Source organism: Clarias gariepinus, chromosome 22 (assembly GCF_024256425.1).
Source record: "Clarias gariepinus isolate MV-2021 ecotype Netherlands chromosome 22, CGAR_prim_01v2, whole genome shotgun sequence".
NCBI lineage: Eukaryota > Metazoa > Chordata > Actinopteri > Siluriformes > Clariidae > Clarias > Clarias gariepinus.
The window spans coordinates 16,255,427-16,283,185 of record NC_071121.1 but is presented as its reverse complement, the minus strand read 5'-3'; the positions used below and the strand labels follow the sequence as shown (position 1 = coordinate 16,283,185).

Genomic DNA, 27,759 nt, shown 5'->3' with positions numbered 1-27,759 from the left:
AGCCTGGAAATTCCCCATAAGAGCTGCAGTTTGGGAGTTGCTCTCATCAAGTGATCTAGCTATTACAATTTTCGTCCTTCTCACAGTGGCTACATTTTTAATATCTCATTACAATGGTGGCTGGATGTGGATGTAATATATTAGGCAGTAGGTGAAGCTATTCAGCAGAAAAGGATAGGCAAGCATAAGGATTTGAGTGACTTTGCTAAGGGCTAAATTGTGATGGCTAGAGGACTAGTGTAGATTAAATTGCTGAAAATGTTAATGTTGGTTGTGATAGAAAGGTGTCAGAGAAAACAGTGCATCACTGTTAGGGTGGCTAAAGGGGAGACCTACTATAATGTTATAGCTGACGGGTGTATCCTCTAGGGTTGAGGATAGGTAACCGAGTTTCTGCAGTCTTTTCCAAAATGCTACCTGCTTTCTCTTGTCCTTTCTTTGTCTCTTTAACTTTTGAAGTCACTGCTGTGATTCTGTTTCTCTGCTCACGCTTCCAGTTACGCTGAGATATTCATTGAGAGTCCCGCATAACTTCTCCTAAGGATAGCCCATTAGCAAATGGAAATGACAAACTGTCTATCCTTCGGTCTTCCAAAACACTCTGTTCAAAGGTATACAAAGGGTACAAACTATCTGTGCTTTCAGGCATTAAAGGGGGTCTTGGAACATAAACATGCTGGTAAAGCAGGCTATTGTCACTGTATACATTGAATAATGAACAGTATGGTATAAAAACCCACAACATTCAGTTTTATAAAATCTTGTGGTAAAACAATATCAGTTACTTTTAAGCCAACAGAAATATTACATTATAGCCTACTGTATTTTTATCACAGGTCCAGCACCTGGACAACAGGTATGTCTACCAGAAAATCTTTCCTTCTTGGGTTTTTCCCTTCACTCGAATTATTAATTTTATTTTTATTATTTTTTAGTTTCGTTTTGTGGTCCATGCCACAAGATGATCACTCACTTGCACTTGAGATGAATTCACCTGTGTGTACATAAATAAAATAATATGTTTGCTTCACTAGACAAGTGATGATATGACCTCTTCGGGGAGAGCAAATAAAAGCTCTAACCTTTTTTTTATGGGAATTTTTTTTACTCATTCAGCACTTGTATACTGCGGGCTTAGGATATTCTGCAGGTTTTTATGACAATTATAAAGGAAAAAACACAGATACATCCTGTTTTGCATTTTAATGTTATGGCTGATTGGTGTGTACACATACATATATACATACAATATAATTTTATAATAATTTATAATTAAATTTTTAATTTATATATGGTTTTACATACAACATGTGTGTTTTTTAAAAAAAGTCAGAAATTAATTCATGGTAGAAAATAAAACGCAAAAAGTTTAATGGCTTTACACCTATATTTGCGCAACAAGAGGTTTCATAACATGAGATCAGAGGCAATAACCCTAAAATACACAAAAATAAACTAGCAGGATGAAAGCATAATATACAGGAAAGATCTAAGCCAGAGGGCAATCTACCATATAAAGCCACCCCTTGCCTGTGCGCTGCTCTCGAAGCAACTAGATAAGGATGATCACCTTCTTGATATGGTGATCCAAGACATCTTGGGCAGCTCTCCAATTTCTCACTTCTGAAAGGTGCCAGTTCATCAAAGATGGAAATTCACCCTTTGGGAGAGCGTTAGTAGAAAGACATGCTGTCTTTTATACAGGTATATATAGTGTATATACATATAGTGTGGAGGCAGACAGGCAGTGAGTTACCTGGTTCGAGAATTACAGGAGCATTAACGGACCAAACTTTTCTTGGTTTTAAATGCAAGTTAATATTGTCAGTGATGCATACCTGTATATTAATTTCTTAAAGAATAAATTCCACATACATTTAACTCAGTTCTGTAATTTATTATAATGGGACAGGTTACACAAAAGTTACAGCTTTTACATTAATGTGTAGCTTTTAAAGGCATCATGTGACGTTGGGACATTTATTTTAAATATATGCACTAATTATTTGATGTAATATTTTACAAGGCTTTAAAACATCTCCTGGAAATTATAAATAGGTGTCTCCTCCAAGTATGGACAATTACCCAATCAGCAATGTTAATTATTCCATTTATATTATTTAATAATTATTCCATTTATATTTAATAATTATTCCATTTATATTATTTAATAAATATTTAATTAATTTTAAAAAATCTGCAAGAAAAGAATAAATAAATGGCCTGCTCCGTTGTCTTTATTCAAAGTAAATCCGTATTAAAAAGACAGTAAAAGCGAATCACTGGTTAAAAAACATCATCAAACACTCTTAAGTTCGGTGTAAAATAGTATTTCTCTGTATTGCAAATATGATTTTATATTAGGGCAAGGAATAACATTTTAATGAGTTGTTCATGCCAAGGTACAACCAATAGGGCTTGGAAATGCTGCATTGTGTGGTATTGTCTGCCATCTAGGTAGCTACAGTAGTAGATACAGAGATTTATGTAAGAAACATTAACACAAACAAATTTCTTGCTTTTCATTTGCATAATTTAAATTACCTGCTTTTTTTTTTTTCTGGTAATGGTTGTGGAAGGAAGATACACTCTTTATACCAACACGATTGCCATATGCATTCACCAACTCATTCACAAATAAAAGAGATTTAGTATAGGCAGTTCACTTCAGCAAGGGAAAAAAAAGGATCCCAGGGGACACCCAAAAGCCCACAAAGGGGACACAAACAAAGTATTAAACTGCAAATCCTGGAGCTGTGAGGCAGCACCACTACCCTCTGTACTATCATTTCACCATTACACCCGTTAATGTTGTTGGTTTTTCCTAACATTTCTGCAGCTGATATTTCATTAACAATTCAGACCCAGGAATTCCTTCTCTTTCCATTAGCCAGCTTTAAAACCTGGAAAAGAACATTCGGTGATGCAACAGGTGCATCACAACAGGAGCATGATCAGCATTTATGTAATGTATTGCAATAATTAAACAAAATGAACAAATAAAAGTGATGGGGAAAACCATAAGTTTCTATGAAGCCTTACAGTATAACAAAAACATAAAATGAGCAACATCTCCTTCTGTGATTCTAGCATCCTTGGGATGGTGTTATATGGTTGTGCCTTGTCATCCAAAAATGTCACATGGTATTAAATTTTAGCATGTATAAACAAGTAAGCAACTTTCCTATAAGTATTAAAGTTATTTTGAGTATTAAAGTATTAGAGTATTAAAGCTAGATTGAAGCTACTTTTAAACTGTTAGATTTTACATACTTTGGACACTAGATGGAGACCTTCAGCCTTTACCTGTTACTGATTTGCAAGACTATACTGTATATACACTATATTGCCAAAAGTATTCCCTCGTCTGCCTTCACATGCATATGGACTTGAGAAACATCCAATACTGAATCCATAAGGTTTCCAATATGATATTAGCCCACCCTGTAACAAGTTAAACTTCTCTGGGAAGACTTTATGATTGTGTTTATGGGAATGTTTGACCATTTTTCCAGAAGTGCATTTGTGAGGTCAGACACTGATGTTGGACGAGAAGGCCTGGCTCACAGTCTCCGTTTTAATTCATCAGGGTGATCTATCAGGTTGAGGTCAGGACTTTGTGCAGGCCAATCAAGTTCTTTCACACCAAACTTGTTCATCTATGTCTTCATGGACCTCATGGTGTCTGCGGTTTATTTTAATGTTTGTGTATTTACGGAGGGGCTATCCCCAAACTGTTCCCATAACTTTTGGAGTATGAAATTGTAAAAAAATTCTTGGTACTGTATGCTGACACATTAAGAGTTACTTTTACCGTGAGTAACTGTGACTAAGTATGTGTATTCTATATGTCTTGGTCATAGTTTGGTCTTACTATGTTTCTTAAATGAGGTCACTATTATTTTTGCGTATATATAAATATATATATATATACCAACCTGCAAAAAAAAAAAAAAAAAAAAAGTTTTTTGAGCCATTATCACTATGACCTGGGGTAAATTTTCACTCAGGGAATGATCTCTAACTGAGTTGACTAGGACTGAGCCATAAAGACAACAAAGACATCACTGGCTATTGGTGGGTGCTGATGATTTCTAGTGTGTCCCAGGGTGACTGTTAGAGGAGATATCTTAGGGACTCAAGGGCGAGTTTCAGTGTGCAGAAGGCAGAGTGACTGTGAAAGAGTTGCACTGTGAAATTGTTGTGGCAATGTACTGTATGCAGAGTAATCGTGGGTGGGGTAATGTTTAGAGGGGAAGAGTTGTAGACATAAAGATGAATTATCTTTATCACCCAGCCTCCCACCATCATCCTCATCATCGGAACTATTCTGGATTGAAACCATTTCATGGAACCACTGCTTTTATATCTTGTGCCTAATCAGCTATGACCCCCCGCCTTGGTAGCTAAATATGTCACTCTGCATCTTTGCCCTGATGACTTTATTTGGCCCTGCTGAGAATGTTGCTCTACCTCTCTGTTCAGATGATGAATTTAAATCCCCCACGCTTCCTGCTGAGGGTTCGCTCTAGCTTCCTGGCTTAGAACATCATGTCACCTTCCTGCTCAGCTGATGACATTGTTCTGCCTTCTTGCTTTGCCATGGTTGTAACTCCCTTCTCTGGCTTTGCTGTTGTCATTGACATCCACAGCAGAATTTGACAGAAGCAGAACACCTTACACAAGATTAAAACCTGTTCTTTTAACATTTCCTCATAGATCTGAGACATGGTTGATCCTTAAGTCCGATCTTAACAGGTTTAAGGTTTTCCAAATGTATCCGCGTCAGATATTGGGAAGTTCAATCTGCAACTGTGTTCAAAACAAATTTATCCATGAGCGGTGCACTACCAGGTAACCATTAAAGAATACGTTCAAAAACTGCAGTAGTTTGGTCACATTTGCCGAATGAACACCACTCGACTACTGCACCTCCTGCAACTCCTCTGGTGACAAGGTCCAACTCAGTGGAAGGTCCAGAGAACGGCTGCAAAGGAAACACGGCTCAAGAGCATTGAGGAAGATCTAAACAACCGCTGTCCCAACATAAATGATGCCAGGATCTTAGCCTCCAATTGGCAGAAATGAAAGCATGCCCTTTAATGCAGCAGCACCCACAGCAGTGTTTTGACTACAGGGCCAGCCTCCTCCACCAGCTACAGTATGGGTCAAAGCAGAAGAAAGGAGAATTCGTATCCTACAACAAACAGTAGTTAGCTGTTTGGTCATCACTTACTGTAAGTAAAGCTGTATTCAGATCCCTTAGGGCAACCGGTTTCACATTTGGCATAAGAACTAAATAACTAATCAGCTTGTTTATGTGGTTTTCAAAGTGCTGAAACCGACTATAATACCTTACTTGCTACTCATAGAACAGTACTGTGGTTTGTGGGTAAAAATATCCCCCTTTCTTTTTCTACCCGTCAAGCCTAGTCATAGAAGACTATACTCACCATGGTTCAATGATCACCATGGTAACGTCGAGGACTGTATGCTGTTACCTAAAATCAATCCTCTGACAAACTCGAGTAATTTACTTTAGTTCGCGTACTTTAGTAGTTTCTTTTATATAAACTGTTCCCCTGTCAATGAACCTTATTTATTTCCTGTATTTTGTCTGTTTGTCACTTGAGATGAAAATGTAGTCAGCTTGAACACACATACAGCAAAGTTCATAAGTTCTTAAATACCTACAGGATCTGTATTAAAAATTGTACAGGCAGCTTGTAATTTTTTTTTTTATCACTGTTAATAGATTTTTTTTTAAATATACCCAAAGTTGTAGCTCACACGTTGGATCACTTATAAAGCTGCCAACTCACTGCTATGCTGTTACACTCAACTCACAAAAGTAGTAACTTATGCCAAAAAATTATGGAAAGAAAAGTAATAATAAAAATAATCCTGTAATAAATAAACTTTAAAATGATCACATACCACAGGTCGAACGATGTGATTTTATCATGAATTTTTGGTTGAAATATCTGGTTGATAAGCTGGTACAAATGCATGAAACCTGTTTTCATGGTTGGGAGAAAGTGAGCTGAATAAGCCACTTAAAGACGCTATGGTTAGGAATATATTTTACAAGACCCCAACTTTTTCAAGGATGTTTTAGATCGGATGCAGAATAAAATGATACATTAGTTCATATAAGATCAAGTGTCAAGAAAGTAAGACAAGGAGAGTGCAAAAGAGTCTAATAAGAATAAAGTGCTTGAAAATGTTTTTATATAGCATGACCATACAACTTTAAACAAAGCAAATTTAAAACTGGTTAACATATGGTTTTAGATAGTAATTGTTTATTGGGATTGAACGTCTTTATATCACATTTCTCTTTTTCCTTCTGACACACACCATTTGCTTTGTCAGCAACTCTGAAATGCTTGTCAGTAATATTGAAATCATTTTATATAGTAATTATTAGGTGTAAATTACCTTTATTAGATTACAGCATTACAGATCTCTTTCTCTCTCTCTCTCGCCAACCCCCCCCCCCCTTTCAGTCAAATTGTTTGAGGCACATTGCCACAGGCGTCAATGGCCTCTTTCTCACCAGAGACAAAACTTAAGCATTCAGTCACCAGTGGCTGAGCTCATGGTTTAAATGAGAACTGACGCTCCACTGACTATCCCCAGTAGACAGCTCAGTCTCTGTTCTCTTTCTGCCTATAGCACTCATTTCAGGCTGAGTGACCTTTTTTATTCATGCTATCCCCACAGAGAGTGGGCAGAGAATGTAAACTGTGAATATAAAACTCTGTATACAGTTGATGGCTGGAAAGCCAGTTACCAAGGTGTGGCGCTGTTGTGTAAAATCTTGAATAAAATGCAAAAGTTTGGATACAAGTTTTGATTTATTTTCGGCTTTCTAGAATAATACTGGAGATTTAATAAATATATAGAAATAACACACATGGAGTTAGGTAATTAAGTGACAACAACAACAGTCAGTTGTTTTAAGAACCAAAGGTCAGCTGTTTTGGAATAGTACTTGTAAGACAATATTGCCAAGTGCATTTGCAAAACACATCTAGCACCATGATGAAACTGGCTTTCATAAAAAACATCCTAGGAAAGCAAGTCCAAAACTTCCCCTGCTGCAAAAGAGGAGTTTATTTAGTGTTACCAGCCTCAAAAATCACCAAATAACAAACAACACCTTAGATTAGAGCCGTTAGAGTAGCAGACACATCTCAACATTAGCTCTTCAACAGAGAAAGAAATAAAGTAAAAATCAGGAAATTTCATGCATTTAAAAGGTGTGTCCACATTTTTTTTTTAATCCATAAATTAAATGCCCACTGTGCCCAGTGCAGATTAACTAATTCTGGGTTCACATAAGTGTTGAAAAAAAGAAGGAAAAAAAAGCCTTTCACTGGGTAATGGTGACTTTTAAACTGTCCATAATAAGTTTCCTTGACTTACACCATGATCCTGAAAAATATCTAATGTAATTTTAATTAATTAAGGTGACACTTCTCCTTGTAAAAGATAAGATTTTAATGGATTTTTTTTACTCTGTGAAACCACCTGAATTTACAGTAACTAAGCAAAAAGATAAAAGCCTTCCATTATATAACTACTGCAGTGTTTAATATGGTTTAGCTGGTAACAAGTTAATTAACCTTAACTGATGCATTAAGTAGCTTCTTATTTCTTCAATAACCATGTCAGAAGACATATCCTTTGGTCGTGGCAAATGTTTTACTCCTTTTTCATAAGGGTGTCAAAATGTGTCCTGCATCAAGAACAGCAAACAACTAAAGAGACTGCTGAAAAAAATAGGTAAAGAACTGAAAAACATATTAAAACCTGGAACGATAGCTGAATAAGCATGATGGGGGACCAAAGGCTTAGTGAAATCAATTTGTAAACAATGTAAAAACATCAGTAGAACCCATGGCTGTGTTTACTATTGAAAGTAAGAGCATTTCCGAATGCAAAGAGAGCTCAAGGAATTGGAACTTGTGTAACTAAGAAAACAAGTTATCAGTGAGGCTAATTGGGAGGCTAAAAGCGCTTCAGTTTGGTGGGCAGCATAAAGAATTGCATGTGGAGCATTGGAAAATGTTTGTGGTCTGATGATTCCAGATTTACCCTGTTCCAGAGTGATGGATGCATGAAGGTAAGAACATGAAGTGATACACCCATCATGCCTAGTAACTACCATACAAGCTGGTGGAGCAGGGTAATGATCTGGAGTTGCTTCTGTTGGTCAGGTCAAAATTGAGCAATGTTATGTGTCCAAGTAATGAGATCAGCTGACTACCAAATGACCAGGTTTTTCTAACAATAGATTTTTTTTCCCAGACGGCACAATATATCCCTAAATGCCAATGCCAGGATTCATTGGAGCTCAGGGCACATGAGACCATCATTTTCACACATAAAATGGCCACCATATATATAATGGAAGGTAGGCCAGTATGGTCCACAGTGGCAGCTGCCTGCTAAAACCCATGTTCAATGCCAGTCACATAAGCACTATCAGCAAGATGGCAAAACAACACTTAGTAACTGCTTCTAAGTCCAACTTGCTTCTAAGCAGTCCACGCTGTTTTGTTTTGTAAGCTACAAAGCTGATTAGCTTCTAATCCAAGGTTTCTAACCCTGATTCAAGGCACTACTTGGTTTGTGGAACAAAGGATTGTGTACGCTACATAACACAGTACCTTTCTATTTTACGCTATTTGCCTAACCTCGGAACTCAGAAGTTTGCTGATATTGTAAATTGGAGTAAGTGAAGAGCAGCTTAGGAAATGTACACAACTGTCCACCACCTCTATTGGTTATTTTCCTCACCTGTTGAGTACATACTGTGTACCAGTAAACATTTAAACCTACTTTTACCCCTGTTTATTACACTAACTGTTGGTCACCAGCTCAGTGCTAGTTCTGCCCCGTGAGGAAGAATATGTGTTAACAGAGCAAAACTAGTTAAATAAACATAAACTGTGGATAATAAATGGCATTTGTAGTTCCCTTTAAAGGCTACACTTGATGCTGCGTGAAAACGCTATGGGAAACATCTTGTCATGTTGCCGGTTGGGAAGCATGTGTGTATCAAACGCGCCAAATTTTGGCTTATATAACCTCAGTCGGGTGACGTCATCTGATGAGACGCACCTGCAGGTTATAAATAGGAGTGAACCGGAAACATTCCTCAGATCTTTTGTCTTCACTGACCTTGTTGTGTATGCATGTGTGTTTAAACCGGCAAAATAAGAAAGTGTTTAACTCACCGATATGGCAGAGTTTTAATTGAGATATCCCTCCGTGTCTGATAAATACATATCGGAGGGCGATCTCTACACTTTACTGCTTCAAATAAAGTGCTTGCGTGCGCCCCGCATTCCTTGAGAAGCACCGGGCCGCGGCGCATTTCTGGGGCTTAAAACGCGTGTATCCAGCAGAGCTGTGAGAGACGGATTTAAAACTCCTATCTCTCACTTCCTCGTTGGATCTGGAAATCCCTCTGTCCGCTCGCAAGCGCGCGCTGCGCTTCTTGTGAATGGGCAAGGATAAACATCCTCTCTCGCTCCGCGGAGATGGAAACAGCACCCAAGCACTACAAAAAAAAACAAAAAAAACATTAGACGGCAGGTTCTGTCGGGTGGCCGAGGGGCGGAGCCTCAACAACGCTCTCTCCCTTTTTCTTAGCAATCTCCATATGAGTTAACCCTTTCATGGAGTAAGCTGTATCTATTCTGTGTTTTCCTGCCATCCACTTTATTTATTTGTTTAAATATAGTTGAGGTGGAAGCGCAGGGCTATATGATGACGCCCAGATAGAAGAGACGCTTCCAGGCTATCTCTCCTGGGACATCATCCTCCCTGAAAAGCTATTACTTCCTTTCAAGCTGTGTAGACTTTTATCTTCCCTGGATGGAAAAGCTTTTCAGGCAGCAGGTCTGGTTGGTGCTCCATTGCACACCATGACGGTTTTGCAGGTCTACCAGGCTGACCTACTGAGAGACTTGAGTACTGGCGGGGCTCTTCAAGATAGGGCGTTCCGGAATTATGCCGGGCCACAGACTTATGGCTGAATCTCAGCAGCATCAAGCATAGGATCGCGCATTCCTCCTTGATGCCCCTATTTCGCCTTCCGGCCTGTTTGGCGATGTCGTTAACCCATTTGCCACTAGGTTCATGAGGCGAAGTTATATGAACAAGCCCTCGGAAATTCCTTCCCCGCCGTGCTCAAGAGTCGGGACTGTCGGCCACCCAGTCTCGACCGGGTCTGACGCTTGCAAGGCGTGAAACACACAAGGAAAGTGTTTTTGAGCCGGGCACCCCCTCGTAAAGATTGGGGTGCGTCGTGTCTGCGCTTCACAATCCGCCTCAAAAGAGCTCAGACTGGCATATTGTCTTCTTCACAAAGAAGCCCTGAGGTTCATGTGCCCAGGACCATGGGGGTGGCCCCCCAATGGGGAGAGGCACGCAGGATTCCTTTCGAGAATGAAGTGTTTTCCCTGGCACCCCAGGAGGTCGGTGTTTTTTGCTCCGCCACCACTGGTGTTTCGGGCAACACCAGTCTCCAAAAAAGTGTTAGCTCTTCGTTTTTTTTTCTGCCATGTTTCAGGATGACGAACATCTAACATTGACCCAACGCCATGAAAAGCGTGCTCTTTCCTGTTCAGAGGACAACATATTGGGTGTCACATGGGATTCGATCGTAAGCGGGCACAGCTGTCTCCCGCTCGTGTTGAATCCATTCTCAACACTCTCAAGGGAATCAAGCTAGACCGGAAAGTGACCATCACTTTCATAGATCTTAGCTCTTATGGCAGCTGTATCCACGGTGACACCTTTGGGCCTTCTGCACATGAGAGCATTTTAGTTGTGGCTAAGAACCTGGGGATTTCACTCTAGGGCCAATCCTCAATAAAGGTTACGCGCCAGGTGCTTCGTATCCTTTCTATGTGGTTCAGACCCCGGTTTCTGACTTTGGGTCCCACTCTAAGTTCGTCTTGTCGTTGCAGATGCTAATGACAGACGCTTCCCTCATGGGCTGGGGTGCGGTCTTTGATGACCGTCCAGCCCAAGGGAGCTGGAGAGGCCATCTTCTCACGCGGCACATCAGTTGCCCCGAAATGATGGCTCTATTTCTGGCCCTAAAGCACTTCCTCCAGCAGTTGAGAGGCTACCATGTCCTAGTGCGGGTGGACAACACTATGGCAGGGCATATGAATGTGGGAGCAGTTGTTCTGTCCAGTCAATCTCTGACACACGGGGAATGGAAACCCCACCCCAAAAATAGTCAGTCAATCTGGGAGAGATTTCAGGTAGAAGAGGTGGACCACTTTGCCTCGCAAGATCAGCAAATGTCCCCTTTACTACTCTCTGACTATTACAGCTACCCCGGGTCTGGACGCCGTGGCCCGTACATGGCCCTGGTTACGCCTTTATGCGTATTTTCCTGATAGCTCTGCTCCCGGGAGTCTTGGCGAGGGTCCATCAACAGTGTTTGCGCCTCTTATTGATAGCGCCCTGTTGGCCGCCCAGAGTGTGGTTCTAGTATCCCTCTTCAACGGCTCACCATGGGTGATTCCAATGAGGTAGGATCTTCTGTCTCAGGCGCAGGGGACGATATTTCATCCCCGGCCCGAGTTTTGGAACCTTCACGTTCAGTCCCTGAACGGGACCAACTAAGTCAAGCTGGTCTTTCAGCCAGCGTAATTAAGACTATCCTAAGTGCTAGGGCTCCCTCCCCTAGAAGAGCTTATGCCCTCAAATGGAATGTATTTGAAAGTTGGTGCATGACGAAGCAGGTAGACCCAGTCCACTGCCGAAATGTTTCAGTGCTGGAGTCTCTGCAGGAAAAGTTGTCCTCGGGCTTGTGCCCTAGTACCCTCAGGACGTACGTAACTGCTATTTCAGCCTGCCACGTCCTGATTGGTGGGGTTACTGTGACACGGTCCCTTTTGTGGGTTTTATCTATCGTGCTTGAAGAGCCAATTGACACCCTTTTTTGAACCACTAGAGTCAGCGCCTCAGGTTTCTGAACTTTAAGATGGTTTTTCTAAGGGCCGTTACCTCTCTGAGAGGATTGGAAATCTGTCAATCTCCCCGTCCTGCCTAGACTTTGCCCCTGGGCGGCCGCCACTACACTGGGTGAGAGATGCTATTGCCCTCTCGTATGAGGCGTGTGGGTTCACTTCGCCTCTAGGAACCAGGGCTCATTTAACCAGGGGGATCGCCTCATCTACTGCACTAGCAGGAGGTATTCCCCTGCAGCAAGTGTGTGACGCGGCGGCGTGGTCCTTTCCGCACACATTTGTGAGATTTTATAATCTGGATGTTCATGCCACTCCGGGCTCACAGGTCCTCGAGTCAGCTTCCCAAATATAGTTCTGAGACCTTCTCGGCCTTGTGCGCACACGCTACACAACCTTGGGGTCCAGACACTTGCAGTGCGGCGGCGTTGGTATTCTCGTTCCCATAGCGTTTTCACGCAGCATCGAGTGTAGCCTTTGAAAGGGAACGTCTTGGGTTACTTTGCTGTAACCCTGTTCCCTGAAAAGGCGTGAACGAGATGCTGCGTCCCAATGCCGCACTGCCTACGTGACCGGACGTCCGTTCAGACAAATCAATCTGAGGAATGTTTCCGGTTCACTTCTTTTTATAACCTGCAGGTGCATGTGATCAGATGACGTCACCGGACCGAGGTTATATAAGCCAAATTTGGCGTGTTTAATACACACATGCTTCACAACCGGCAACATGACAAGATGTTTCCCATAGCGTTTTCACGCAGCATCTCGTTCCCGCCTTTTCAGGGAACAGGGTTACAGCAAAGTAACCCGAGACGATCTGTTTAATGATGTTGGACTGTTATTATTTTTAACACTACTGTATATTTTTAGGACAAGGCAAGGTGAAGTTTAACTAGTGGGTGTTCCTCATTCCATCATTATATACTGTATACAGTGTATACACACACACACACACACACACACACACACACACTTGACCAGAATATTTTTAAGATGAGGAAAACATTACCACTACATGATGAAGAAAACTAGTTCACTTTTTTATCACCTATAGGTTGGATTACTGTAATGTATTACTGTCTGTATGTTTAACTCGATAAACAAGCTCCTGTTACTCAAACACAGGAGCCAGAGTCAAGCTAGAAGTACAAGATAGGATGATATTATCCCTATTTTATCCGCATTGTAGGGAAGTGGCAGTTTAGGTGGCTAAGGCTCTAGGTTGTTGGTTTGGGGACCTGAGGATCCAGGTTCGAGCTCTGCTGCCAGTGGATGGCTACATAACATAGCCACTACACGTAGTGCTGTTTTCAAGCCTGCATGAAATAGGAGGGTTGCATCAGTAAAGGCCACTGGTCAAAGTTGTGTGTGAATCGGTTGGTCCGCTGTGGTGACCTCTTGAAGGTGGCAGCTGAAAGAAAGGTATCCCTATTTAATCCACAATGTATTGGCTCTCAGTGAAATTTTGGACAGATTTTAAAGTATCATATTGACTTATAAAGCGCTAAATCGTGTACCACAGTTCCTGAGTGTTTAAGGATCTGCCGCACCTATTTTTAGCAAAGAATGCAGGCTGCTTGTCAGTAACTTGTATTTTGAAAACTACAGCAGGGGGCAGACCTTTTTCTTACAAAGCCCCAAAGTTATAAAAAATTCTTCCAATGTTCCAGTGTTTTTCCAATGGTGTCCAATGACGCGTGCGCACACACAAAGAACAGGCTGTAAAGTTTTTCTACAGTTACATAGTACAAGAAGCGAGTTGCTCGGTCTGTCCACTGTGTTTCGGTAAGCTTTTCTGGCGCCAGGAGAGACTCAGTTAAACACACACACGTTGTCTGTCAGAAAGGTCTCTGTTTATTAACAGCAAAAGATGGGGTTTTTTATACAGTTTAATTCTAATGAGCACAACTCTCCACTGATAGGTGACAACTGGGGAAGCTGGTCTTTTATGGATTGGACTTGTTTGTCTGGTACATTCCATGGATGCTTGTGGGATCAGACTGGACAGGCTGGACTTTGATATCCACTGGCAGAAATGGGCCTTGGGTTTCCATCATACTATTGCTAGGTAACTGGTATATAATTTGATATTAAATGGAAATACGTAAATGTTATGTAGAGTTAATTAATGTTGTAGCTGAAACGTTTAAGATGTAGTATTACACATAATAAAATAAACTTGTTTGTTTTCTTTGGTGTCTGATGTCTGGGCATAAATCAATGTGGGCCTTTTTTTTGGACTATTTGGCCATAAACTGCTGATGGCTTTCAAATTATTCTGACAGCCACTGAGTACTTTTTAAAGTGGGTTGAGGCTTTCCCATTGGAAAAGCTGAAGTTTCAAAACAATTTTCCTTTATTATATACAGACATGGTTGAGAGAATTTGTTCGCGAAGAAATACTTCATTTGTTAATGAAATAACAAATCCAAGATGGCGACGCGGCAGTAGCACGGAGCGGCCGCTCCGGAGCCAAAATGTTGCTACGTTGTTTACGTTTTGTGTGTAGCACGTTTATTTTACTATGTGTATGGATATCGTCACAACTGGTGTTCGTACATACAAAAGCCAGACACTTTTCAACCTAAATAACCCAGTTAATGATATCCACGATGAGCTGCGGGAAAAGCTATGCGGCCTCGGCTTGCTGTGTGAACCAGGCCTCAAAGCCTCGGCGTTGCCTGATGCCGGAGGCCGGAGGAAGGGTCATTGGAAGTCTGTGCTAGGCTAAAAACAAACCCTAGCCAGCCGGCTCTCCCGTCCATCATCTTATCTAATGTCTGCTCCCTGGACAAATAACTGGACTACATCCGACTCCAGCAGGCTACACAGCGTGAGGTTAGAGACTGCTGTGTCTTTGTTTTCATGGGGACATGGCTCAGTGACAGAGTACCAGACGCCGCTATTCAGCTCGACGGGCTAGCCTCGTTTCGCGCAGACAGAAATGCAGCTCTGTGCGGTAAGACTCGCGGTGGCGACTTGTGTGTTTACATCAACACGAAATGGTGCAAGAACTCTGTGCTAGTTTCTAGTTATTGCTCATCGCTAGTGGAGTTTGTGACTGTTAGATGCAGACCTTTTTATTTACCACGGGAATTCACCACTGTTTTCATTATCGGAGTGTACATTCCACCTAGCGCTAATGCTAAGGATGCGCTATGGGAACTGTATACAAAGATCAGTAAACTGCAAAATACACACCCGGATGGACTGTTTATTGTTGCTGGAGATTTCAACCATGCAAATCTCAAGTCAGTGCTTCCTAGATTCCATCAGTATGTGGACTTTGCAACGAGAGGGGAAAACACGCTGGATCTTGTTTACACAAAAATCCCCGGCACATATCGGGCAGAGCCCCGCCCCCACCTCGGCTACTCAGACCACATCTATGTTATGCTAATTCCAGCATACAGACCACTCGTCAGGCGCTAAAAACCGGTTCTGAAGCAGGTGAAAACCTGGCCAGCAGGAGCCATCTCTGCTCTTCAGCACTGTTTTGAGAGCACGGACTGGAACATGTTTAGGGAGGCTGCAACTTACGGCAACTTCACTGACTTGGAGGAGTACATGTCATCAGTGACCAGCTACATTAACAAGTGCACCGCTGACGTCACTGCTTTCAAGAACATCATCTCACGTTTCAATCAGAAACCGTGGATTACTGCGGAGGTGCGCGCACTTCTGAGGACAAGAGACTCTGCCTTCAAAGCGGGAGACAAGGTGGCCCTCAAAACAGCAAGGGCCAAACTTTCTCGGGCCATCAGAAAGGCGAAGCGCGCACACGCCCAGAGAATCCACAATCACTTCAGGGACAGCGGCGACACACGGCGCATGTGGCAGGGCTTACAAGCCATCACAAACTACAGGACGACATCACCTGCCTGTGACAGTGACGGCTCCCTTCCAGATGCGCCGAACAACTTCTACGCTCGGTTTGACAGACAGAACGATGTGGCGGCGAGAAACACCACCCCTCCTCCGAACGACCAGGTGCTGTGTCTCACTACAGCTGAGGTGAGGAAAACTCTACGCAGAGTCAACCCACGTAAAGCTCCTGGACCAGACAACATCCCAGGCAGAGTGCTCAGAGACTGTGCTAAACAGCTGGCAGATGTTCTCACCGACATCTTTAACATCTCTCTGAGCAGCGCCATCGTTCCCACGTGCTTCAAGGCCACCACCATCGCCCCCGTGCCCAAGAAGTCTACTGTGTCCTGTCTCAATGACTACCGTCCTGTTGCACTCACACCCACCGTCATGAAGTGCTTTGAGCGGCTCGTCATGAGACACATCAAGACCCTGCTGCCCTCCTCACTGGACCCACTGCAATTTGCGTACCGTCCTAACTGCTCAACAGACGACGCCATCTTCACTACACTACATCTTGCCCTCACACACTTGGACAAGAAGGACACATATGTTCGAATGCTGTACATAGATTTCAGCTCAGCATTTAACACGATCATCCCCCAACAACTGATTGGGAAGCTGAACCTGTTGGGCCTGAACACCTCCCTCTGCAACTGGATCCTGGACTTTCTGACCGGAAGGCCTCAGTCAGTACGAATCGGAAACTGCACCTCCAGCACCACCACCACACTAAGCACTGGGGCCCCACAAGGCTGTGTGCTCAGTCCTCTGCTGTACACACTGCTGACTCACGACTGTGTAGCAACACACAGTTCGAACCACATCATTAAGTTCACTGATGACACGACCGTGGTGGGTCTCATTAGCAAGAACGACGAGTCAGCGTACAAAGAGGAAATGCAGAGGCTAACGGACTGGTGTAAAGACAACAACCTGTCTCTAAATGTTGACAAGACAAAGGAGATGGTTGTTGACTTTATGGGGACACAAGGCGACCATTCTCTGCTGAGCATCAACGGCTCCTCTGTGGGAATCGTTGAAAGCACCAAATTCCTGGGTGTCCACCTAGAGAGGGACCTCAGCTGGTCCCTCAACACCAGCTCCCTACACAAGAAAGCCCAAGAGTCTCTTCTTTCTGAGAAGACTGAGGAAGGCCCAGCTTCCACCACCGATCCTGACCACCTTCTATAGAGGAACTATCGAGAGCATCCTGAGCGGCTGCATTACTGTCTGGTTTGGGAATTGTGCCATATCGGACCGCAAAACCCTACAGCGGATAGTGAGGACAGCGGAAAAGATCATCGGGGTCTCTCTCCCCTCTATTGAAGACATCTACACCACACGCTGCATCCACAAAGCCACCAGCATTGTGGCTGATCGGACACACCCCTCTCACACACACTTCACACTCCTGCCATCTGAAAAAAGGTAGCGAAGCATTCGGGCACACACATCCAGACTGTGCAACAGCTTTTTTCCACAAGCCATCCGTCTTCTCAACAAAAAGGGACTGGACTGGTAAACACAAACACACACACACACACACACACACACACAAACATTATCACACAGCTTAACTCAACTACCTCAAAATATTGGGACTGGACTGACTAATCAACACAAGTGCAGACACACTGACCTACACCACCAAATTATCGTACACACCAACCTGTAAATGCTTCACTGTTTATCTTTTTTGCACAATGATCATTACTGGACTACTTTTTGCACTTATTTCTCAATTCTTGCTGCTGTTTTAAGGAATGTTTATGTTTACCCACTACCTCAACACCATATTTTATGTTCTGTTATGTCGTGGTTGTGCACTGTAACTTTGTTGTTGCTCTTGTTTGCACATTTGCACGTGCACTTTGTTGTCTATAAAAATGTTATACTTAGCTAGTTAGTTTTTGTTAATTGTTGTAATTTATGTTAGGTCTCTCTGTCCTGTCTCTGCTAGCCAGCTAACTACTGTAGGCCTCTTGGTTAGCTAGTTTAGTGTCTCTGTTAACTTATGTTAACTACTAAAAGAATTAATTAATGTTTATACCTGCTCTTTTACTTTAATTAAAATAATTTCACTTAAGAGGCGAACGCAGATGCAGGGTTATGAACATAACAATGGATTTATTGATTTCTTTTAAATTAATGTCCAAAAAACAAACACAAAAAAGCTGGGGTTACTTCCCCCAGGCTGGGTCTGCAGACGGGCTAATAGAGCTAACTAGACAACACCAAATGAACTGGTTCCGTAGCCTTTTTGTCGAACGCAGCGCTGACACTCTGTCAGCCTTGAACTTGACCTTGAAGAAGGTTTCTTGAGTAAAGCAACGTGCTCACGCCTGCAGACTCCTCTCAGTCCTGGGTAGAAGAATACACGAAAAACACTGGGTAAAACACATAACACAGGACGGTGCACAATGGAAAACAGACGAAGTGATATGGGTTCGACTGGAATAAATAGTGACACACACGGGGTAGACACAGATGAACTTGATCTAGTGCTAAACAAGGTTAATAGGGAACATTTGATGTGACAGGTGGTTACGTGTTGCATTTTTGTTCTGTTAAACATATTTTTATCCTGGGCTTATTTATAATATATATATATATATATATATATATATATATATATATATATATATATATTTATTTATTTAAATAATTAATGAAATATTAAGCCCCATGTAAGTAGTGATTTGTATAGAATTACTGTAGATAGCTAACAGATATTTAGAAAAGAAGAAAAGAATGCTGCAACTTACTTTCTGTTCTACTTTAAATTATCTTAACTTATAGATTTCTTTTGTCTGTGACGTTTGTTGACTGAGAAGTTGGTGGGAATCAGTGCCCACATCAGGTTGATGGGATGAGTGTACCCAAGATACCCATTCTTTGATGCTGGGCTCCTGTTTACCCTCATTTCTATTGGCTTTAGTCTACGTGTACCTTCGCAGGGTAAGTAGCCTGGTAATAAAATAGTATAGATTTTAGTAAAGTGGTTGCTTTGCTTCTCTTTACTGGATTTTTACTGCATTATCCTTTGAAACTGGGTGCATGCTTCAACTAATAGATTCTTATAACATTTTATGTACAGTACAACCAGAAATCCGGAAATGCTGGAATGTTTTTTTTATTTAAATAAAATGTAACCTAAAAGATTTCAAAACAGATAAGCCAATATTTTATTCACATTAGAACATAAAGAACAGCTGGGAGAACATCTAGCAACTAATTAAGTGAATTGACATCAGTTCTGTAACAAGATTATATAAAAGGAGGTCTTAGAAAGGTAGAGTCTCCCAGAAGTAAAGATAGGCAGAGGCACTCCAATCTGTGAAAGAGTGCATAAAAATAATTAGTGAAATACTTTAAAAACAACATTCCTTAATGTTAAATTGCAAAGGCTTTTTGCATCTACAGTGCATATGTGAACATGGTCCAGAAGCGCCATTGTGTCCTGTGGGCTAAGGCTCATTTAAAATGGACTGTTTCAATGTGGAAAAGTGTTCTATGGTCAGACTAGACACAGAGAAAAAAAAATGAATGTAACAATGTGTTTGTGTGTTAAATTTATTATTGTTATACTGTGATGCAAAAACGGATGACCAGTCTGCAAGGAAAATATTACAAAATATACCTGCTGTCCAAAAAAGTCACAGTTTTAAAAGGTTCATTTTGTTTGTACTGCATAAAACAAACAAACATTAAAATTACTAGAATTGGGCGAAGAACCTTATTGAATCCTGCAAGTTCTGCTGAACTGTCACCTTCATAGATAAAATGTAGGTGGGTAAAAAAGTAACAAATGGCGATATCTGGCATTTGTAGTGAAGTTTTATCACATAAAATAAAAATCAACAATAGAAATCAGAGCCAAGTTTATTTGTGAAAGTTTTTCCAACAGCACAATGTAACAACAAACCACAGGGTTGGGACTAAACAGCTGTGTGGTCATATGAAAACTACTTTTTAATAAGGCAATTTGAAAAAGCTGCTTTTTCCTAGAGAAAACAAGGATTAGACTTTAGGACAATGGAAGAGATTCTGTCTGATGAGTCCAGATTGACCCTATTCTAGTGTGACTGGCTTGTCAAAGTAATAAGATAAGTCCTGTAAATAAAGTGGTGCACACTTCATGCATCATGCCCACACAAGCCTCTAGAGGCTGTCTTATGAGCTGGTGTTTGTTCCAGCTCCACTGAAAATCTTCTGAACAAAATGTTTAACAATAAATGGTAAAACAATGCTATGGCATTGCCCTGGCACCATATCAGAAAAATGTTGTCAAGATAATATTAAAGCTAATCCCTAATTTTAAAATGGTTGGTAGAATTGAAAATAAATGAAGTAAATGAGACATGGCCTGTAGCTTGTATAACACTGTTTGCTTCTGCTAGTATGCACATTAATTTCCCATACCCGATAAAGCAAAGTTTGCTTATATCAGCACATGTATCATAGGCTAAATATTGCTTACATTTGCTAATGTCTTTACCACCAAATTATTGTCTGTCTCTTTTTGTACTGAGGGGATGAATATACATAATACTTAAGATGATTTTTGTGACTTTACAAAGTAGATCATATGTTTTTCTCTTTAAAATTTTTAGAAGGATGATCCTCCATTTACTCAATGGATGATCCTTCTTTGTTCTGATATACACATGATTTAACACTGATCATGTGTACAGTATTTGCATAAAATGTAATCCTTTAATACAAATGTTCTCTCTCTCTCTTTCCCTCAAACGTTACTGCAGTGTATTTTTATGTGGAAATAAATCTGAGAACACACATACATTATACTCATGATAGAAAATACCTTAAAATATAACAGAACTGTATTTTTATCTTAATTTATTATCTTAATTTTTTCCCTGCAGTGGAGCAGCCACCAACAATCACAGCAGAGTCTGTGGAATCTGTTGTTGCACTACCAATTTTTCATAATTTCACTTTGACATGTGAAGCTACAGGGAATCCCAAACCAGTGTGAGTTAGACCAGCATATACTGTATGTTTTTTTACGGTATACACAAATTAAGTCACATTTTTTTATTTAAATTTGGAATTAATAGGATTCACTGGACCAAAAATGGCCTGAACTTTAACCCACGTAATGACCCAAAACTCACAAACTTTAAAAACAGGGGAAGTTTCGTTACAACAAATACCTTGAAAAATATAAGGGTAAATACAGATGCTATGCATCCAATAAGTTGGGAGTAGTAATGTCAAAGGAAACACATTTTATCGTACCTGGTAAGTTATTTTCCAGAAATATCAGTTCTGTTGCTCAGGAATTAGTTTTTTCTAACATTTCATGTTTTTTTTCCCATTGTTCCAAAGCTGTATCAAGATTTCCAAAACAACATATACTGCCAGTTGTGGTTAAAGTGGGAGATCCACTGGTTTTGGAATGTAACCCACCAGAAGGCATTTTACCGCGCAACCTTTACTGGATGAATATTGGTTAGTAATTTTTTAAGCTGATGAGTTTCAGTGCTAGGCATCATGGTGGAATAGCGATTAGTACTGCTTCACTTCACGTTTGAGGGTTTGAGACCCACCATTCAGGTCTGTGTGTGTGTGTGAAATTTTCATGTTCTCCTCATGCTTCTTGAGTTTCTCCTGGTTTCCTCTCACAGTCCAAAGACATGCAGAGTAGGCAAACTTAAATTTTCAAAGTGTGACAAACTATGTTAGGGCAGGCGTGCTTGTGCCCTGATATGAATGGTAACCCATGTTGGTGCGAGGCCACAGTGTTGACCATCATGCCGTCATGCTGCAAGTTTAAATCCTAAGGATGCTGCACCTGCCCATGGATGTCAACCAAGGGAGCAAAATTGGCTGTGCTTACCTGGCTAAATGCTGATATGTGCTTCTGTGTTAAGTAACCCTTAAGCAAGGGGTAACCCTCGGTCTCATGTAGCACAGGGGAGTGAAAGCTAATACATGTTTCCCCCCAAAACATGCAAAGCTAGCCAACCACTGCTACTCATGCAGTGAGCTACTTATGAGGTGGCACAAAACACTTAAACAATTCACTATTCACCCCATTCTGCATGCATCAGCTCACAGACCATGATTTGCTACTGTCACTATGGTTGATCGAGATAACATTTGCTGTACTCATGACTCCAAAATTATTGCATGTGTTATTGTTTTTATATATGAATGTTTGCTGTTTCCATAGAGGGTGCAATGATCTCTGAAGGGCACTGTATGCTGTATCATAAGATGAAGTGTTTTCCACATAACTGGCTTCTTCTTACTGTTTGCAGGTCTTCAACACATTGAACAGGATGATTGAGTATTTATGGGGTTAAATGGGAACCTGTACTTTTCAAAAGTGCTAGAAAAAGACAACCGTAGTGACTACTGCTGTTATGCTTCTTTGCCGGGAATTCGCACCATTATCCAGAAAAGACCCTTGGCTATTGTGGTCATGTCCTGTATATCACACGCTCTACTTTATATATCTCATGAGATGTTTGAACCCACAACAATCTGAACCATATTTTTTTAAAACAGATGTTTGTGGTAATTAATCACTTATTCTGGAGTACAATACAGTGGAACCTTGGATTACGAGCATAATTTGTTCGGGAAGCGGGCTCGTATTCCAAAACCAAACCAAAATAAGTTTTGTAAGGGACTGCCCCTAGAAGGCACTGTGGCTATGTTTGCTTTTTGTGTGTAGTTTTGTTAGAAGACCCAGTTTCCCAGAAGTGGCTCATTAGGGACATTATAAAAAGCTGTTAGTTCTGGAAAACTGGGTCGAGCATTAATAATGTCTAGTGGGCTTTTGTTTTGTGTCGTTTTAATTCCGTTTTAGTGTTAAACTGGCTCTGAGAACTTGTTTTTTTGTGTTGAATGTAGCCGTGTGTATCTTTGATTTCCCTTTAGTTTATGAGTATGAAGTATGTGATTATTGTCCCTGTGTTTCTAGTTACTCCTGTTTGTTTTTTCTTTAAGTCTCTGGTGTCTCTTCTCACTTTCTAGTGTGCTTCCCCAGTCTCTGGTGTGTAATTCAGAGTAATTGTTATATATTTTAAGTATTAGAGCCTGTAGGTCCGAGCCTGTGTCACAACACAGAGTAATTGTTATATGTTTCAGGTATTAGAGCCTGTATGTCAGAGACGGTGTTACAACACCGAGCTCGTGTTATGTCTCAAGTATTAGAGCCTGTATTGCTGAAGGGACTGTACCTCCACGAAGGGCCTGGGTTATGTCTCAAGCTTCCAGAGTCATGGGATGTGTTATGTTTCTTGTACCCTTGAATGTGTTATGTTTATTGTACCCTTGAGTGTCTTCTACTTCCAGAGCCAGTGTTTTGGTTTGTTTAGTTTAAGTATGATTTGTTTGTGTTTATTAAAGGACTTGTTATTTCGAAAACCCTCTGCTTTTATGCCTGCTCTCTCCGCCCACGGCGATAACAGCAGCCCGATGCACCCACATCATGACAAGTTTTCCCATAGGAAATAATGGAAATTCAAATAATTTGTTCCACAGACCAAAAATAAATGCAAAAAAATAATTAACACAAAATATAAAAAATATAAAGTAAAAATAAAACAAATTAACCTGCACTTTACCTTAAAAAAAAAAGTAAAACTTAAATCCAGACAGTTAAGTGTTTTCATTTATGCGCACAGGCCCTGTGTGTGTGTGTGTGTGTGTGTGTTTGTTTTTCTCTTGTGCGCTGCAGAGTGTGTGCCGTGGGGGTGTGACCGTGGGGATGACCCACCGGAGAGGGGCATGTAACGTTCTTTTCCATAAGAGCATGCTCTCCCGGGCACCCCCAGGGACACGTTAGTCCTGCTATATTCCAAGATGCCGAACCACTAACACCCAACCTTCCCTTGATTTGTGACAATCAATTGAAGGACGCTTACTTTCATATAGAAATATTGCGACAACACAGGAGGTTCCTGAGGTTCGCTTTCGGGGGTGAAGCTTACCAGTATCGGGTCCTTCCATTTGGTCTAGCTCTCTCACCTACACATATATAAAATGCATAAATGTAGTTCCGGCTCTTACGACTCCAGAGCATCCGTATTTGAATTACATAGACGACTGACTGACCCAGTCTCAGTAGTTAGCGCTTCAACATCAGCATGTCGTCCTAGCTCATCTTTGTTTCTTAGGATTGAAACCCAAAAGTCGAATCCATCCTCAACACCCTTAAGGAAATCAAGCTAGACCAGAAAGTGACCATCACTTTCAGAGATCTTAGCTCTCATGGCAGCTGTATCCACGGTGACACCTTTGGGCCTTCTGCACATGAGAGCATTTCAGTTGTGGCTAAGACAAGGGATTTCACTCTAGGGCCAATCCCCAATAAGGGTTACGCGCCAGGTGCTTTGTACCCTTCCTATATGGTTCAGACCCCGGTTTCTGACTCTGGGTCCCACTCTAAGTTCGTCCTGTCATCGCAGATGCTAACGACAGACGCTTTAGATGACTGTTCAGGCCAAGGGAGCTGAAGAGGCCTTCTTCAATTGCCTCGAAATAAGGGCTCTATTTCTGGCCCTAAAGCACTTCCTCCAGCAGTTGAAAGGCTACCATGTCCTAGTGCGGGTGGACAACACCATGGCAGTCTCATATATTATATCATATATCGGCTGGGTGGATTGTGCTCGTGCCGCTAGTTAGCTTGCGCACCAGGTTCCTCTCCCTCAGGGCGATTTACATCCCAGGGCATATGAATGTGGGGTCTCTGACACACGGGGGAATGGAAACCCCACCCCGAAGTAAGATCAGAAAATGTCTCCTTTGCTACTTTCTGACTCTTCCAGACTATTCTAAGTGCTAGGGCTCTCTCCCTTAAAAGAGCTTATACCCTCAAAAGGAATGTATTTGAAAGTTGGTGCATGACGAAGCAGATAGACCCAGTCCACTGCCGGAATGTTTCAGTGCTGGAGCTTCTGCAGGAAAAGTTGTCCTCGGGCTTGTGCCCTAGTACTCTCAAGACGTACGTAACTGCTATTTCAGCCTGCCACGTCCTGATTGATGGGGTTACTGTGGGAAAACACCCTTTTAGTTACCCGTTCCATTTATGGAGCTAAACGGTTGAGGCCACCCACTAGAGCCACAGTCCCTTTTTGTGGGTTTTACCTATCGTGCTCAAAGGTCCAATTAACTACTAGAGTCAGCGCCTCAGGTTTCTGACCCTTAAGATGGTTTTCCTAATGGCCGTTACCTCTCTAAGACTCTAAGAAGATTGGAGATCCTGCCTAGATCAGTCTCACCATCCTGCCCCTGCATAGACTTTGCCCCTGGGCTAGTCAGGGCCATTTTGCATCCTCAACTGGTGAAACAGATGTCACAAGTGAGTTAAATAATCTAGCAAATGTGCATTTGTATTTTTCTTCCAATTGATTACAAACTTACTGATTATTAGATTACCATGGTTTATATTTGAGTTACATTATTAACGTTTGGATTTCGCATTGTCAGTTTCTAATAGAAAACCAAATTTTCTGGTGCCCTCTGTTGATCTATCCCAAATATATCTGGTGCAAGGACAGGATCTTAAGATTGAGTGTATTGCAGAGGGATTGTAATTTTGCGCTCCTGATGTAAAATCTTAGGTAACTCAGAAATAATGTTGAAAATTATCTGTGTTAGCATTAACCTTACAGTACCTTATAATATACAGAAATGTGCATGACCTGCATTATTTTAGCTCATACTCTTTCTATTACCACATTTATTCATAAAAATGCTTACTAGTGGTTAGTCTAATCACATGGACCAAATGGGAAATTTTCAACACATTTCACTTTGCAGATGTTCTGAAATACAAAAAGAAAAGTTAAATTACAGACAGACAGACAGATTTAAAGTGACTGAAAGATAGTGACTGAAAAAGAAATGAATTGTCAGTGTATGTTTGTGTGCTTAAAGTAACAGTGAATATGGGGATATGTATATGGTACAGTATAAGTATGTATATGCTATAGTCATCTGTTACATAGAGGTGAGTCATTGTATAATGCAATAGTGAATGTTAGGAATGATTTCCTGAACCGTTCTTTGTGAAGCTGGATCAGTCTGTTAGAGAATTAACTCCACTGCTTCTGTATAAGATCATGTAGTGGGTGAGATGGATTTTCCATGATTGCCAAGAGATCTGTGATCTGTTGTCTCTTACTGTCTCCAACCTGTCAAGTTTGTGTCTGATTATGTGTTCTGCCTTGCGGATGATTTTATTTATCTTGCCTTCATCTCTGGCACCGGTGCTGCTCCCCCAGCAGACCACAGCATTATGAATGGCACTAGCCACAACAGACTGATAAAACATTTTCAGCATCCTGTTGTATACATTAAAAAAGTCTGCTAAACGCCTTCTTATACACAGCATGAGCGTTAGCCCCTTACAGTTCAAAATGCTGTTTAAGTACTTGTAGTTGTCCACAACCTCAACCTCCTCACCCATGATGGTAACAGGTTTAATAACAGTTCCACACTTACTTAAGTACACTACTATCTCCTTGGTTTTCATGATATTTAGGAGCAGATAGTTTTTGGTGCACCACTCTACAAAGCTGTCCAGAAGTCCTCTATAGACTTCTGTCCATCCCTGATACATGCAACCACTGCTATCATCAGAGAACTTCTGCAGGTTGCAGGACAAAGTTGTATTGGAAATACAGAAATAAATGCTATTTAAACATATTATTTGAACTGTCACTGAACATATATTGTGTCGTATTTGTAAAACAAGTAAAACAAAGGAAAGAACATATAAAACTATAAAGACAATATTTTAGCTAGTCAGGGGGGAATCATCTTGATGCAGTGTAAAATATACTACTCATCGGTGTAAGCTGCAAGTGCTGCAGGATCAGTGATGATGAACAGGTAAGCTGAATAATATCAGTAGTAATCAGTAGCTGTAATAAAATCAGTACTAGCTTGTGCTAGTAATTATTATTGTAGTCAATTTTAAATAATGTTTTTCAGCATTATTTTGAATTATTATTGACTGCCATAATAATTAAAATGAGCTTTCAGCTTACCTGTTCAGTTTGATTGCCATCCTTTTTACTCAGCTTAAATATAGAAGGGGAGATGTTGTTGGTCATTATCAGAAGGCACTGGTTCATCATCACTGACTCTGCTTCTGGATCTAGCCTTGCTATCCTTGACCATTATGCTAGAGCTGTCAGAGCCTGCGGAACTGCAACTTTACACCAAACAATCTGTTAATTTGAAGCATTTCACGGCATCTGCCTCTAAAGCTTTTTTTAATATTCTTTTTGCATAACTTTGCAGGTCCACCTTATCTTGTTTTTTACCCTTTTCCTCCATAAAAATTATTATTCATTATCTGCTCAGAGAAATTCGCTGTATCGAGAAAGGAACAATATCTCCACATCTGTAAATTAGAAGTGAAAGGGGACGTGTTTCAGGACACATACTGTACGGAAGAGACCAAAGTATTTAACAAGGAGGGAGGACGATACATTCGCATGCACACATGGTCTTTGTTGGCGGCGCCTGTGGGATCGACAAACTCATCCATTTGCATAGAAAAGAGATTCAATATTATGGTTTCTGTCACTTTTTAAAATATTTACGTACTGACTGAACTGGTCCACATTGGCCAGCAGCCCACTGGGAACACTCACGTTGCTCCAGATGGCCAGTCTGCCACTGGCTGGAGACCATGATTACTACCAAGAGTTCTACAGAGCACCACAAGATCTTTTCTACTTATGGCCATAAATTTATACAACCCTTCTCTGTAATGTCTACACTATGTTCAGAGATGAGTTAAATGTGCACATTAGGATTTAAAAAGTAAAATGTCAGTATTTAGACCTCATACATAATTACGGACTTAATTAAAAACTTTTCACAGACTTACTTGTGA

The 27,759-nt window shown here is 41.1% G+C and overlaps 1 pseudogene; it reads left to right on the top strand.

The window, feature by feature from the left end:
- Positions 1–27,759, top strand: part of LOC128510348 (neural cell adhesion molecule L1-like protein) — a 52,758-nt pseudogene that overhangs the window by 7,964 nt on the left and 17,035 nt on the right.